General features: G+C 51.4%; 1 long non-coding RNA gene across 1 annotated transcript in view; it reads right to left on the bottom strand.

Moving 5' to 3' along the window:
* Positions 1–267: 267 nt before the first annotated feature.
* The window catches only part of LOC125621161 (uncharacterized), a 35,250-nt gene continuing 22,315 nt past the window's right edge, over positions 268–13,202 (bottom strand). The window contains exons 3-4 of the long non-coding RNA XR_007352454.2: positions 4,262–6,277; positions 268–854 (exon numbers count right to left, since the gene is read on the bottom strand). This is a non-coding gene — a long non-coding RNA (uncharacterized LOC125621161). The remainder of the gene's footprint in view (positions 855–4,261; positions 6,278–13,202) is intronic.

Genomic DNA, 13,202 nt, shown 5'->3' with positions numbered 1-13,202 from the left:
ATTACGCGCAGCCAGACACCAGGGCAGTTAGAAGAGCACAGCATGGCGCACTGCGCATCAGAGAAGCTTTGAAAACCAGTTTCATGGCTGACCAAGCTACAGTGTGACAGTTCTGTTTGTTTCTCCTTGATGAAAACCCATCCCCTTGGTTCACTCTAGTTCCCTGTAAGCCAACCGCCCTCCCCTCCCCACTTCAATCACCGCTTGCAGAGGCAATAAAGTAATTGTTGTTTCAAATTCATGCATTCTTTTTTAATTCATCACACAAATAGGGGGATGACTGCCAAGGTAGCTTGGGAGGGCTGGGACAGGAGGGAAGGACAAGGCCACACTGCACTTCAAAACTTATTGAATGCCAGACTTCTGTTGCTTGGGCAGTCCTCTGGGGTGGAGTGGTTGGGTGCCCGGAGGAGGCCCCCTTCCCGCGTTCTTGGGCATCTGGGCGAGGAGGCTATGGAACTTGGGGAGGAGGGTGGTTGGCTACACAGGGGCTGCAGTGGCGGTCTGTGCCTTTCCTGCACCTCAACCATATACCAGAGCATATCAGTTTGATCCTCCAGTAGCCTCAGCATTGCATCCTGCCTCCTCTCATCATGCTGCTGCCACCTTTCCTCTTGATCTCGCCACCTCTCCTGTTGCTCCCGCCACCTGTCCTCTTGCACATCCCTCCTGTCCACTTTGTGCTTTTCTGGACTCTGCCATTGTCTGCCTCCACGCATTCTGCTGGGCTCTTTCAGTTTGGGTGGACTGCATGAGCTCAGAGAACATTTCATTGCGAGTACGTTTTTTTCACCTTCTTATTTGCGCTAGCCTCTGGGATGGAGATGCTAGTGGCAGCATTGAAACATTTGCAGCTGCAGGAGGAAAAAAAGGGAGAGTAAAATTGAAAAAGACATATTGGCCATTTAAAAGAAGGGGCTGATGTTTTCGGGTTAACATGCAGCACAAACCCAACTAACTCCTCGACACACCCAATTCTCTGGGATGATCGCTTCACTCCTCCCCCCACCATGTGGCTAACAGCGGAGATGATTTCTTTTTGGCCACAGACAAACAGCCCAGCAGGAATGGCCACCTTTGAATGTCCCCTTAATAAAATTCATAGCATCATAGAATCATAGAATATCAGGGTTGGAAGGGATCTCAGGAGGTCATCTAGTCCAACCCCCTGCTCAAAGCAGGGCCAATCCCCAACAAAATCATCCCAGACAGGGCTTTGTCAAGCCTGACCTTAAAAACTTCTAAGGAAGGAGATTTCACCAGCTCCCTAGGTAACGCATTCCAGTGTTTCACCACCCTCCTAGTGAAAAAGTTTTTCCTAATATCCAACCTAAACCTCCCCCACTGCAACTTGAGACCATTACTCCTCATTCTGTCATCTGCTACCGCTGAGAACAGTCTAGATCCATCCTCTTTGGAAGCCCCTTTCAGGTAGTTGAAAGCCGCTATCAAATCCCCCTTCATTCTTCTCTTCCACAGACTAAACAATCCCAGTTCCCTCAGCCTCTCCTCATAAGTCATGTGTTCCAGTCCCCTAATCATTTTTGTTGCCCTCTGCTGGACGTCTTCCAATTATTCCACATCCTTCTTGTGGCGTGGGGCCCAAAACTGGACACAGTACTCCAGATGAGGCCTCACCAATGTTGAATAGAGGGGAACGATCACGTCCCTCGATCTGCTGGCAATGCCCCTACTTATACACCCCAAAATGCCATTGGCCTTCTTGGCAACAAGGGCACACTGTTGACTCATATCCAGCTTCTCATCCACTGTAACCCCTAGGTCCTTTTCTGCAGAACTGCTGCCGAGCCATTCGGTCCCTAGTCTGTAGCGGTGCATGGGATTCTTTTGTCCTAAGTGTAGGACTTTGCACTTGTCCTTGTTGAACCTCCTCAGATTTCTTTTGGCCCAATCCTCTAATTTATCTAGGGCCCTCTGGGTCCTATCCCTACCCTCCAGCGTATCTACCTCTCCTCCCAGTTTAGTGTCATCTGCAAACTTGCTGAGGGTGCAATCCACGCCATCCTCTAGATCATTAATGAAGATATTGAACAAAACTGGCCCGAGGACCGAACCTTGGGGCACTCCACTTGATACTGGCTGCCAACTCTACATGGAGCCATTGATCACTACTCGTTGAGCCCGACAATCTAGCCAGCTTTCTGTCCACCTTATAGTCCATTCATCCAGCCCATACTTCTTTAACTTCCTGGCAAGAATACTGTGGAAGACTGTGTCAAAAGCTTTGCTAAAGTCGAGGAACAACATGTCCATTGCTTTCCCCTCATCCAGAGCCAGTTATCTCGTCATAGAAGGCAATTAGATTAGTCAGGCATGACTTGCCCTTGGTGAATCCATGCTGACTGTTCCTGATCACTTTCCTCTCCTCTAAGTGCTTCAGAATTGATTCCTTGAGGACCTGCTCCATGATTTTTCCAGGGACTGAGGTGAGGCTGACTGGCCTGTAGTTCCCAGGATCCTCCTTCTTCCCTTTTTTAAAGATTGGCACTACATTAGCCTTTTTCCAGTCATCCGGAACCTCCCCCGATCGCCATGAGTTTTCAAAGACAACGGCCAATGGCTCTGCAGTCACATCCACCAACTCCTTTAGTACTCTCGGATTCAGTACATCTGGCCCCATGGACTTGTGCTTGTCCAGCTTTTCTAAATAGTCCCAAACCACTTCTTTCTCCACAGAGGGCTGATCCCCTCCTCCCCATGCTGTGCTGCCCAGTGCAGTAGTCTGGGAGCTGACCTTGTTCATGAAGACAGAGGCAAAAAAAGCATTGAGTACATTAGCTTTTTCCACATCCTCTGTCACTAGGTTGCCTCCCTCATTCAGTAAGGGGCCCACACTTTCCTTGACTTTCTTCTTGTTACTAACATACCTGAAGAAACCCTTCTTGTTACGCTTAACATCTCTTGCTAGCTGCAACTCCAGGTGTGATTTGGCCTTCCTGATTTCACTCCTGCATGCCCGAGCAATATTTTTATACTCTTCCCTGGCCATTTGTCCAATCCTCCACTTCTTGTAAGCTTCTTTTTTGTGTTTAAGATCAGCAAGGATTTCACTGTTAAGCCAAGCTGGTCGCCTGCCATATTTACTATTCTTTCTACACATCGGGTTGGTTTGTCCCTGTAACCTCAATAAGGATTCTTTAAAATACAGCCAGCTCTCCTGGACTCCTTTCCCCCTCATGTTATTCTCCCAGGGCGTTCCCTGAGGGAGTCAAAGTCTGTTTTTCTGAAGTCCAGGGTCCGTATTCTACTGCTCTCCTTTCTTCCTTGTATCAGGATCCTGAACTCGACCATCTCATAGTCACTGCCTCCCAGGTTCCCCTCCACTTTTGCTTCCCCTACTAATTCTTCCCGGTTTGTGAGCAGCAGGTCATGAAAAGCTCTGCCCCTAGTGGTTCCTCCAGCACTTGTACCAGGAATTGTCCCCTACACTTTCCAAAAACTTCCTGGATTGTCTGTGCACTGCTGTATTGCTCTCCCAGCAGATATCAGGGTGATTGAAGTCTCCCATGAGAACCAGGGCCTGCGATCTAGTAACTTCCGTTAGTTGCCGGAAGAAAGTCTCGTCCACCTCATCCCCCTGGTCCGGTGTTCTATAGCAGACTCCCACCACGACATCACCCTTGTTGCTCACACTTCTAAACTTAATCCAAAGACTCTCAGGTTTTTCTGCAGTTTCATACCAGAGCTCTGAGCAGTCATACTGCTCTCTTACATACAATGCAACTCCCCCACCTTTTCTGCCCTGCCTGTCCTTCCTGAACAGTTTATATCCATCCAGGACAGTACTCCAGTTATGTGAGTTATCCCACCAAGTCTCTGTGGGATAATTCCCCTATTTCAACCAGGTGACCATGAATGATTTCACTCTGAGGGTAACACAGAGAGAGATAAAGAATGGATGTTGCTTGAATGCCAGCAAACACAGGGACCACATGCTGCCATGCTTTCTTATGCAATGATTCCAGACTACGTGCTACTGGCCTGCCGTGGTAAAGTATCCTACCATGGAGGATGCAATAAGGCTGCCCTCCCCAGAAACCTTTTGCAAAGGCTTTGGGAGTACCTCCAGGACAGTTTCATTGAGATGTCCCTGGAGGATTTCCGCTCCATCCCCAGACATGTTAACAGACTTTTTCAGTAGCTGTACTGGCTGCGAATGCATCCCAAGTCTTCAGGGCAAATTAATCATTAAACGCGCTTGCTTTTAAACCGTGTATTATATTTAAAAAGGTACACTCACCAGAGGTGCCTTCTCCGCCTTCAAGGTCCAGGAGCTCAGGTTGGGAGGGTGCTGTCTCCAGGGTGATAAACAGTTCCTGGCTGTTGGGGAGAACAGTTTCTCCGCTTGCCTGGTGTGCTCTATCATCTTCCTCATCCACAAAATCCTCATCCCTGTTGCGTGAGACTCCCTTGTAGGAGTCCACGTACAGGTGAGGGGTAGTTGTAGGGTAGTTGTAGGGGCACCCCCTAGAATTGCATGCAGCTCATCATAGAAGTGGCATGTCTGAGGCTCTGACCCCGAGCGGATGTTCGCCTCTTGGGTTTTTTGGTAGGCTTGCCTGAGCTCCTTAAATTTCACATGGCACTGCTGCGGGTCCCTGTGATAGCCTCTGTCCTTCATGCCCTTGGAGATTTTTTCAAATATTTTGGCATTTTATCTTTTGGAACGGAGTTCTGATGGCACGGATTCGTCTCCCCATACAGCAATCAGATCCAGTACCTCCCATTTGGTTCATGCTGGAGCTCTTTTGCGATTCTGGGACTCCATGGTCACCTCTGCTGATGAGCTCTGCATGGTCGCACCGCGGTGGCCAAACAGGAAATGAAATTCAAAAGTTCATGGGGCTTTTCCTGTCTACCTGGCCAGTGCATCCGAGTTGAGAGTGCTGTCCAGAGCAGTCAGAATGGAGCACTGTAGGATAGCTCCCGGAGGCTAATTCCGTCGAATTGCGTCCACACTACCCCAAATTCGACCTGGAGATGTTGATTTCAGCGCTAATCCCCTCGTCGGAAAGGAGTACAGAAATCGATTTTAAGAGCCCATTAAGTCAACAAAAATGGCTTCGGCGTGTGGATGGGTGCAGGGTTAAATCGATCTAACACTGCTAAATTCGACCTAAACTCGCAGTGTAGACCAGGGCTGAGTCCTGGCTTGTTTATAGCCATACAATCTAGGACACTTTAGTGCGCCATGATACTGTACAGGACATCATAACCCCACCCCTGGCATGGCTCTGGGAGTGAGTGGTACTGTAGGCCATAGCAGCACACACTGGGAGGCACCTAGAGAACCAAGCCTCCCAGCTGGTGATGTTATGGTACCCCAAGGGGCACACTCTGTGGAACACCATAATCATCAGTCTGGGCCTGTGTGAGAAAACCAAGGGACACTTTGTATGGGACATGGTAACTGCAAGTCCGAGAGTTCAGTAACCACCGTACACCCCCAGAATGTGTTATAGTTCTGGGGGCCATGTTGACTAGGATATGGTAACTACACGCCCTGTCTCCCCTGTTTGCACATCACTATCTGCTGCTGGATTGTGGTTCCTTAATGTTATAAAAATAGGCTATTTATTCAGTTTGGCATCTACATCAATTCTTTCGTATTTCTCTCTTCCCCTCCCAATTCTGCCTCCCCCCAGCCAAGCTAATGTCTTCCAGATGAGGTGCTAGGAGCTGCTAATTGCACCCGGATCCATCATGATTTGTGCTTCAGTCAACAAGGCACCTCACTAATGGATCAGAGACTTGGCAGTGGGCCTGGTACCAGCGTCAAAGGAAACAGATGAGAGAAAGAAAGAGCAGAGGGTTAGAGAGAGAAAGAGCGCAGAGAGACCAAGAATGGGAAACTATCCCTCTTCTGAGCAGCCAGTGCCTGAATCCTGATAAGGCTTGTGGTACTCCCCAGTGAAATTGCATGTGTGGGATTTCAGACAGCACAGCCTCATTCCTTTCCCTGAGCAGAAACCTGACACCTGCCCTGGCTGGCCCTTCACTTTCTTTCCAATCACTTGGCAGGGAGCACACAGCTCTGAGGGAGGCTCATGTTCTAAGGCTGACAGCAATGCAGAGCGATAACACACCTGGGTTTTATGAGCTTTCCTCCCATGCAGGGCCTCTGCTGGCTTGAGCTACTGGAGCCAGTTTTCCTGGAGCAGAGCTTGAAGAGGCCTGGCTGAGGAAAGCTGGGAACCCCAGTCCAAGCCGTTTCTTCCCAATCAATCAGATGCATTCATCATGCTTTAGGAACACCCTGTGGGAGAAGAGGAACCAGACAGGCCAATGGGAAATCTGAATCCTGGTGGTGGTGAGGGGAGGGAGAGACGAAGGGTAGAGAAAATAAGAGGGATGGGGAAATAGGGTTGCCAGGTGTCTGTTTTTGACTGGAACACCCGGTCGAAAAGGGACTGTAGCAACTCCACTCAGCACCACTGACGGGCCATTCAAAGTCTAGGTGGCACGGGGCTGACAGGCTCCTGGAAGTGGTGACACATCCCCCGGCAACTAGGTGTAGGTGCAGCCAGCAGGCACCGTTCCCACAGTTCCCATTGGCCAGGAACCACGGCCAGGGGGAGCTGCGGGGGAAGACACCTGCATGTGGAGGCAGAGCGCACCGCATAGAGCCGCCTGGCTACCCCTGTGCATAGGAGCCAAGGGACATGTTGCCACTTCTGGGGAGCACCCCCCAGAGGTAAGCACTGCCCAGAGCCCACACCTTGAACCGCTCCCACACCCCAACCTCCTGCCCCAGCCCAGAGCCCTCTCCCGCACCCTGACCCCCCCCACATTTCTGGCCCCACTCTGGAACCCACACCCCTAGCCTAGAACTCGTACACCCTCCCACACCCCAATCTCCTGCCTCAGCCTGGACCCCCTCCCTCACTCCAAACCCCTCAGCTCCAACCCCCAGCCCAGAGCCCCCTCCTGCCCTGCATACCCCTCATCCCCAGCTGCACCCCAGAGCCTGCTCCCCAGCCCCCAGGCCAGAGCCCCCTCCTGCACTCCAAACCCCTCATTTCTGGCCCCCAACCCACAGCCCACCCCCCCAGCCCAGAGTCCCCTCCTGTACCCCAATTCCCTGCCCCATCCCAGTGAAAATGAGTGAGTGAGGGTGGGGGAGAGCGAGCAACAGAGAGAGGAGGGATGGAGTGAGCAAGGGTGGGGCCTTGAACAAGAGGCGGGGTTAGGGTGTTCAGTTTTGTGCGATTAGAATGTTGGCAACCCTATGGGGAAGTGGGGGCATAGGTGCCAACTCTGTGGGTGCTCCGGTGCTGGAGCACCCATTGGGAAAAATTGGTGGGGTGCTCTGCACCATCGGCAGCTCCCCATCCTGCCCCCACCGCCCCAGCTCACCTCCGCTCCTCCTCCTCCCCTGAGCGCGCCGGGCTCTGCTCGGGGAAGAGGCAGGGCTGGGGCGGGGATTTGGGGAAGGGGTCCAATAGGGGCAGGGAGGGGGCGGAGTTGGGGCACGGACTTTGCGGAAAGGGTTGTAATGGGTGCGGGGCAGGGGCAGGAAAGGGTTGTAATGGGTGCGGGGCCAGTGGGGGCGGGCGCGAGCACCTACCGGCGCCGGGGAAAGTTGGTGCCTATGAGTGGGGGGAACGGTGCGGAGGGAAAGAGAACAGGAAGGAGGGAGTGAAGAGGGAGGGAGATGCAGGAAGGAGAAGGAAGAGAAAGAGCGTCTGAGAAGTGAGAAACAGAATGTGAGGTACTGGAATGAGGTGAGGAGGCCCGAAAGCACAAAGGGGAAAAAGGGGAGTAGGACAAGGAGGGAAACACAAGAATGAGCAGTGGTAGGAAGGAGCCTGATAGAGTAGTTAGGGGACAGCCATTTGGGTCCTATCCTAGCTGACTCACACACCTTTCCCTGTTTGGAGAGGTTCTGTTACTGGTTTGACTGGGCTTTAGTTTTCCCTGTCTCTGAACTGTCTGGTTTCATCTGCAAAGAGCACCACCAAGATGGCATGAGGGAGACCACTCACACAACTCTACCCACTAGGCCAGAGCCAGGAGGGCTGAGAATCCTCCAGGGACTTCCAAGGAGAAGTCCAAACCTGTGGGGGCTTCTCCCAATGTTATAGAAGTTTGCCAGTCAACATGGCTGGAGGGTATAATAGGCCAGGATACCACGTATCTCCCTTTGGAGGCGTGCCGCTGGCCTGCCATCTTTGGAGTGCTGCCATGCTGCGCCCCGAGGCTCCGCTCCCGCATCCCAGTCTTGCCTGGCGGTCCTGCCCATGCTGCTCCTCTTCCCATCCCTGCTCTACTGCTTCTCCCATGGCGCCCCGCCCCCAGCCATCTCTTGTGCTTCTCTGGTGCTTCCCCGCTAGGGTGATGAGGTGTCCAGTTTTGGACCAGAGCACCCAGTCTAAAAGGGATCCTGGTGTGGCTCTGGTCAGCACCGCTGACCGGGCACAGCACCACAATGGGGCTGGCAGGCTCCCTGCTAGCCACCATGCTGCAGACCGTGCGACTCCCAGGTTGGGTAGCAGCTGGCGTGTCTGGCTCCTAGCCTTAGGGGTTACTGGGGGGCGGGGGGTCCACATGCTGCCCCTCCCCCCAGCACAGCTCCCATTGGCTGGGTCAGGGCAGGGGAGGAACTAGTGCCACTTGAGTGCTCAGCAGGAGGCTGCTGAGGGGTTGCGTGGTGCGCGCCTCTCCTGCCATTGCCCGGCCCTCTTCTCCTCATGTGGCTGGGCTCGAGCTGCGGTGCGTGCCCTGCGGCAAACCACGGTCTGTTGCGAACCGCAGTCTGTGTATCCCCGTATCTGAGTGCTGGGAATGGGGCTGCATCCCTCCCCATCCCTGCATCCCTCCCCATCCCAACCCCCTCACACCACAGCCCCATCATTGCATCCCTCCCCTGTCCCATCCCAGCCTGCCCCTCACACCTACCCATCCCAGCCCTGTACCTTACAGTGCTCTCCTACCCATCCTCTCTACTGCCTGGAGTCGCCACCCCCATGTCCCTCACCCCCCAAGCCCCTGCACCCCATTCACCTCCATACACTGCTGCACTCCCATTATATCCCTATATAACCCTGTTCCCCCCACATCCTCATGCACCTGTAGCCTTCTGCCTCCCCCTGCATCCCCATCCATCCCACATACCTCCTCTCTCCTTCACTGCCCCCTCTCACCCCAAGCCTGCTCTCAGCCTTGGCCTCTTTCCCTCCCCATCCTCTCTCCTCCACCTCCCCCCACTCCAAAATCTTTTTCCCTCCAACCCATCCTCCTCTCTTCCTGGCTGGGTGATTTAGGCAGCCCCTGGAAAAGTGTGTGAAAAAGTGTCTCTGTGTAGGCAAGTGTGTGCATGTATGTGTGTAAGAGACTGTGTGTGTCTTTGTGTAGGAAGATGCGTATATTGCTGCATATGTGTATACCTTTGTGAATAAAATTAGTAGCCTAACTCTTTGACTTTTATTCCTTTTGCTGGCTTGCACACACAAAAAATTGATGACATAAAATGTGTGTATTCATTTCATAACAATTTTTTAAAAGAGAAGGGAACTCCAAAAGATATGTATTGTTTCTTAAAAAGTGAATGTTGACTAGTAATTGCAGAAGAGCCAATATATCATATATTTCTCCCAACCTCTGTCTAGCTACATTATAAACTCTTTGTTGCAGACTCTTTTTGTGTGTATATCCAGCACCTACGGCCCTGGAGCCCTGATCTTAGTTGGAGTCTCTAAGCACTAAACAACAATTGTAATAATAAATATATTTCCACATTATGTGTGAGTGCATGCTAGATGTGTACACATGAATACACGCGTGTATCTGCATGTAGGTTTGGGAGTGTGTCCATTTCTGTGGTTGTGCTCTATGGATTTGTATTTGGGCGTCGGGAGTGAGCCTTCAATGAACCCATTGCAGCTGTGATAATGTCTGGTCCTAATTCCACATGTAAAATTACAATAACATAGTGAACAAAAAACATGGAGCTGGTTACAAAAAATGGAAAGATTGGAGGGAAAGAATCATGAAAATCTTTGTGAAATTTCTTTTTTAAAAATTACCCTTTTTGACTGTTTTGCTGCCAGCTGTAGCGTCCTGTAACAAATAAAACCTGAACTTAGCATAATATATCTGTCAAAACAATAAATATGACTGTTTGGGCCTTGCAGTGAAAATGAGCACGTGAGCGATGGTGGGGGGAAGCAAGCGATTGGGGGGGGGACAGGAAATGGAGTGAAGGGGGTGGGGCTTCAGAGAAGGGGCGGGGCAGCAGACAGGGCAAGGGTGTTTGGTTTTCTGGAATTAGAAAGTTGGTAACCTACTCCCCCCGCCCCCACCCCCCGCTGCTTCTCACACTTCTCCACCCACTCAGAGGCAGAAATGTGTGCACAGGGGGCACCTCAGAAGAGGGGGCTGAACAAGGCCAGGCCTTGCGGGGAGCAGGGGGTGGGGCCACAGTCCAGGTGCCAGTGCCCCCTTCCTACCACTTCTAGGGAGCTTCTGGCACTAAGGCCCAGCCTCCCCAAATGCAGGAGTCGCGCACTGCCTGTGCCAATCAGCACCTGAGACACAGGCCAGTTATCAGGCAGCTGGATGACAACTGCAAGGACACCAGAGGTTGGGAGCTTCCCACACAGAGAAAGATGCATTTCAGGCCAGGAACAAGAATGAGGTCTTAGGTGAAAGGGGTAAGATGTCCAATCTACTAGTGCCTCCCTGTTGACTCTGTTCCATAGCCTCTATAAGGCTGTCACTGGTAGGGTGGCCTGACAGCAACTGTGAAAAATCAGGACACTGGGGGTAGGGAGGGGAAATAGGAGCCTATATAAGAAAAAGACCCAAAAATCGGGACTGTCCCTATAAAATCGGGACATCTGGTCACCCTAGTCCCTGGAGCTTCCCCCCCTCAGTAACTGTTACAAGTGATCAGCAACAACAGCCTGCATCCTTGTACAGGAGACCAAAGACCTCTAGCACCACATTCCATAAATCTTCCGTTTCAGCATCCAAACCCTGGGGTTGGGGGAAAATTTGTACCAATCCCTCTGATATTAGTCCAAATGTTACATGACTATCTTCCCCTCTAGTGGCCAGAGTCCCTGTGGAGATATAAGGTCTAAAAGTGGTGGCAATGCTCCCCACCAGTGAAATATGCCTAGTGTTCAAGTATAAACAAGAATAAGCACATATTGAGTGCTTTTCATCTGTAGATCTCACAGCACTTTACAAGAGACAGGCCAGTATTATAATCTCCATTAAGAAATGGAGGCACAGACTAGTGAAGTGACTTTCCCATGGGTCACACAGTGAGTGAATGGTACAGCCAGGAATAGGCCTCAGGAGGACTCTCAGCCCTGGTCTACACTAGGACTTTAGGTCGAATTTAGCAGCGTTAAATCGATTTAAACCTGCACCCGTCCACACAATGAAGCCCTTTATTTCGACTTAAAGGGCTCTTAAAATCGATTTCCTTACTCCACCCCTGACAAGTGGATTAGCGCTTAAATCGACGTTGCCGGCTCGAATTTGGGGTACTGTGGACACAATTCGATGGTATTGGCCTCCGGGAGCTATCCCAGAGTGCTCCATTGTGACCGCTCTGGACAGCACTCTCAACTCAGATGCACTGGCCAGGTAGACAGGAAAAGAACCGCGAACTTTTGAATCTCATTTCCTGTTTGGCCAGCATGGCAAGCTGCAGGTGACCATGCAGAGCTCATCAGCACAGGTGACCATGATGGAGTCCCAGAATCGCAAAAGAGCTCCAGCATGGACCGAACGGGAGGTACGGGATTTGATCGCTGTTTGGGGAGAGGAATCCGTGCTATCAGAGCTCTGTTCCAGTTTTCGAAATGCCAAAACCTTTGTGAAAATCTCCCAGGGCATGAAGGACAGAGGCCATAACAGGGACCCGAAGCAGTGCCGCGTGAAACTGAAGGAGCTGAGGCAAGCCTACCAGAAAACCAGAGAGGCAAACAGCCGCTCTGGGTCAGAGCCCCAAACATGCCGCTTCTATGATGAGCTGCATGCCATTTTAGGGGGTTCAGCCACTACTACCCCAGCCGTGTTGTTTGACTCCTTCAATGGAGATGGAGGCAATACGGAAGTAGGTTTTGGGGACGAAGAAGATGATGATGAGGAGGAGGTTGTAGATAGCTCACAGCAAGCAAGCGGAGAAACCGGTTTTCCCGACAGCCAGGAACTGTTTCTCACCCTAGACCTGGAGCCAGTACCCCCCGAACCCACCCAAGGCTGCCTCCTGGACCCAGCAGGCGGAGAAGGGACCTCTGGTGAGTGTACCTTTTAAAATGCTATACATGGTTTAAAAGCAAGCATGTGAAAGGATTACTTTGCCCTGGCATTTGCGGTTCTCCTAGATGTAGTCCTAAAGCCTTTGCAAAAGGTTTCTGGGGAGGGCAGCCTTATTTTGTCCTTCATGGTAGGACACTTTACCACTCCAGGCCAGTAACACGTACTCGGGAATCACTGTAGAACAAAGCATTGCAGTGTATGTTTGCTGGCATTCAAACAACATCCGTTCTTTATCTCTCTGTGTTATCCTCAGGAGAGTGAGATATAATTCATGGTCACCTGGTTGAAACAGAGTGCTTTTCTTCAGAGGACACTCAGAGGAGCCCATTCCTGCTGGGCTGTTTGCCTGTGGCTAAACAGAAATGTTCCCCGCTGTTAGCCACAGGGAGGGGAGAAGGTTGAGGGGGTAGTCACGCGGTGGGAGGAGGCAAAATGCGACCTTGTAACGAAAGCACATGTGCTATGTATGTAATGTTAACAGCAAGGTTTACCCTGAAAGAGTGTAGCGACTGTTTTATAAAATGTGTCTTTTTAAATACCGCTGTCCCTTTTTTTTTCCTCCACCAGCTGCATGTGTTTCAATGATCACAGGATCTTCTCCTTCCCAGAGGCTAGTGAAGCTTAGAAAGAAAAAAAAAACGCACTCGCAATGAAATGTTCTCCGAGCTCATGCTGTCCTCCCACACTGACAGAGCACAGACGAATGCGTGGAGGCAAATAATGTCAGAGTGCAGGAAAGCACAAAATGACCGGGAGGAGAGGTGGAGGGCTGAAGAGAGTAAGTGGCGGGCTGAAGACAGGGCTGAAGCTCAAATGTGGCGGCAGCGTGATGAGAGGAGGCAGGATTCAATGCTGAGGCTGCTGCAGGACCAAACCAGTATGCTCCAGTGTATGGTTGAGCTGCA

Source organism: Caretta caretta, chromosome 1, assembly GCF_965140235.1.
Source record: "Caretta caretta isolate rCarCar2 chromosome 1, rCarCar1.hap1, whole genome shotgun sequence".
Classification (NCBI taxonomy): Eukaryota; Metazoa; Chordata; order Testudines; family Cheloniidae; genus Caretta; species Caretta caretta.
Note: the sequence above shows the minus strand (reverse complement) of the source record. Positions and strands in the feature narration are given on the sequence as shown.